This window comes from Saccopteryx bilineata, chromosome 1 (genome assembly GCF_036850765.1).
Source record: "Saccopteryx bilineata isolate mSacBil1 chromosome 1, mSacBil1_pri_phased_curated, whole genome shotgun sequence".
Lineage (NCBI taxonomy): Eukaryota > Metazoa > Chordata > Mammalia > Chiroptera > Emballonuridae > Saccopteryx > Saccopteryx bilineata.
Genome location: NC_089490.1, coordinates 33,768,211 through 33,771,492, shown reverse-complemented (window position 1 = coordinate 33,771,492; position 3,282 = coordinate 33,768,211). Strand labels below are relative to the sequence as shown.

The 3,282-nt window shown below is 46.3% G+C and overlaps 1 protein-coding gene across 4 annotated transcripts in view; it reads left to right on the top strand.

The window, feature by feature from the left end:
- The window catches only part of DST (dystonin), a 508,664-nt gene that overhangs the window by 44,841 nt on the left and 460,541 nt on the right, over positions 1-3,282 (top strand). The window lies entirely within an intron of this gene.

Below are 3,282 nucleotides of genomic sequence, written 5' to 3'. Positions count from 1 at the left end.
TCTTGCAAACTAATATCTTCCCTTTTGTCCCCCAGTTCTGTAGCTGGTAGCTGCTTCCTGCATTATTATCTCAGTTACCTCAGTGTCCTCTTTCTGCTGTTCCAGTCCTCCAACACTGGGCTGACCAATTTTCTTTATTAAATGCCCTCTGTATCAATACCTGATGCTCTTTCTGCTTTCCTTAAAGAACCCCGTCTGATGACTCACCTGTTCCTGTTTCACTGAATGTTTTAATCAAGATTGTTTTCTGACTCCCCCCCCTCCCAGTGCTTTTTCTGTGCCAGTGAGGATAGGATGATTGTGTGTTTTTTTTTTCTTTAGACCAATGAAATATAATAATGGATTTTCTAATGCTAGTCTCCTCTTGAATTTTTGTAATAAATTCCCCTTCATCATGTGTATTCCTTTAATGGGCTGCTGCTTCTATCAATACTTGCTGATATTTCCATTAGGACTTTAGCATTAATATTTATGCATGAAATTGGTCTGAAGTTTTCTCTTTTTGGGTAATCTAAGTCAGGGCTTAGTCAGTGCTCTATTTACTTTATAAAAATTTTGTGTTTCCCTTGAGTTTTTTCTAAGCTCTGGAACAGTTTAAGTAGCATTTAACAGTTAACCTTTTCAGGTTTCTGCTGTTGTTTTATCTTGTTGATTAAGGTTTGGTGGCAGTTCTGTATGAGATTCTCTGGGACTGGTGCTGATTTGGTATTATATAATGGGAGATCTATTTCATTGAATGAATCCCAAATGACCAACCCACAAAAAATAATGTTTGCTGCTGCATTAGCTGGGCTAATCAAGGAAAGCTTTTGTGGGTACCAGGGCTGGTCCAAGGCAAACTGTGCAATAGGTAGTGTGTCTCTTGTGCCTTTTTAATCCAATCCTTATTCTATTTAAATCTCTCAGTTATTTTCATTCTTATTTTTTTTATTTTTTTTTCATTTTTCTGAAGCTGGAAACAGGGAGAGACAGTCAGACAGACTCCCGCATGCGCCCAACCGGGATCCACCCGGCACGCCCACCAGGGGTGACGCTCTGCCCACCAGGGGGCGATGCTCTGCCCATCCTGGGCGTCGCCATGTTGCGACCAGAGCCATTCTAGCGCCTGGGGCAGAGGCCATAGAGCCATCCCCAGCGCCCGGGCCATCTTTGCTCCAATGGAGCCTTGGCTGCGGGAGGGGAAGAGAGAGACAGAGAGGGAAAGCGCGGCGGAGGGGTGGAGAAGCAAATGGGCGCTTCTCCTATGTGCCCTGGCCGGGAATCGAACCCGGGTCCTCCGCACGCTAGGCCGACGTTATTTTCGTTCTTATGTCATTAAATCCTCTTTTCCATCATATTCCTTTTATAAATTCTTACATTTTTTATTATTTTATTTTATTTTTTATTCAGTGAGTGGAAGGGAGGCAGAGAGACTCCTGCATGTGCCCCTACTGGGATTCACCCAGCAAGCCCACTAGGGGGCAATGCTGTGCCCATCTGGGGCGTTGCTTTGTTGGTCAGCAACTGACCTCTTTGTGTAGTGCCTTAGGCGGAAGCCATGGAGCCATCCTCAGTGCCTGGGGCTAACTTGCTCCAGTTGAGCCATGGTTGTAGGAGGGGAAGAGAGAGGGGGGGGGGAAGGGAGAGAGAAATGAAAATAAGAAGTATTCAGGAATGTTTTTTGGATATCTTTAGTCTAATAATCCAAGATTTTACTTAAAGAAAGCCAAAAGGTAGCAAATTTCTTATCCCTTTTAACTATTTTTCTTTCTTTTTTTTTGTATCCCTCTGAAGCTGGAAACGGGGAGAGACAGTCAGACAGACTCCCGCATGCGCCCAACCGGGATCCACCCTGCACGCCCACCAGGGGGCGATGCTCCGCCCACCAGAGGGCAATGCTCTGCCCCTCCGGGGCGTCGCTCCATCACGACCAGAGCGCCTGGGGCAGAGGCCAAGGAGCCATCTCCAGCGCAGGGGCCATCTCCGCTCCAATGGAGCCTCGCTGCGGGAGGGGAAGAGAGAGACAGAGAGGAAGGAGAGGGGGAGGGGTGGAGAAGCAGATGGGCGCCTCCCCTGCGTGCCCCGGCCGGGAACCGAACCGGGACCCCCGCACGCCAGGCCGACGCTCCACCACTGAGCAACTGGCCAGGGCTTTTAACTATTTTTTATTTTTTTATTTTATATTATTTTATTTTTTACAGAGAGAGAGTCAGAGAGAGGGATAGACAGGCACAGACAGACAAGAACGGAGAGATGAGAAGCATCAATCATTAGTTTTTCATTGCACGTTGCAACACCTTAATTGTTCATTGATTGAAAAGAAGAAGTAGATGGGCACCTCTCCTGTGTTCCCTGACTAGAAATTGATCCTGGGACGTTTACACACAGGACTGACTCTCTGCCACTGAGCCAACTTGCTAGGGTCTTAAATTTTTTATTTTACTTATTTATTATTAAAAAGATTTTATTTATTGACTCTAGAGAGAGGGGAGAAAGAAAAAGATGGGAGTAGGGTGTAGGGGAGCAACAACTCATAGTTTCTTCCCGTATGTGCCTTGACCCAGCAAGCCTGGGGCTTCGAATCAGCGACCTCAGCATTCCAGGTCGATGCTTTATCCACTGAGCCACCACAGGTCAGGCTCTATCTTATTCTGACACCAGTACCTGCTGATGTTACCTACCACTAACTGATACAGTTTTTGATACATGGCCCTGCATGGAAGTATTTGTATTTTAATAGTAGAATTATGCATGTGTTATGACACAGAATCGTGGGTCCTGGTACTTTATATTTTGCATCCCCTTTGTCTTTTTAAATTTTTCTGAATATACTTATGTTTGAGGCAAGGCATAAGGGTACCAGGATGAGGCGAGTATATCCTCTCATTGACTCCGTTAAACGGGTTTAATAAGCTTTCCACTCAGGTACCTTAGAGGGTCTCCAGCCTTCTTAAAAAAAAAACAACAAAACAAAAAAAACACCAGGTCACCACCTAACCACCCTGGAGGGAGTAAAGGAAAAGATGAAACAACAGCCCTTTCAAGTTTCTGGTCTCATCTCTAGTCCCCCAGCGCATCCCCATGTAGTTTCTGTGCCTGTATGCACCCTCTTCTCTGACCAGCAGGCCTTTCCCTTCCCTTGACTCTGTTCAGTCTTCACTTGCTTTTGAAGTTGTGGCCCTGGCTTCTCTCACGCAGTGGTACTCCTCTTCCCCCCACCCCCCACCCCCCATGACCTGCCCACCTCCTCAGTTGCCCGGTTTTGTCTCCTGAGCGTACTTCTTCACATTACCTTCATGGCAT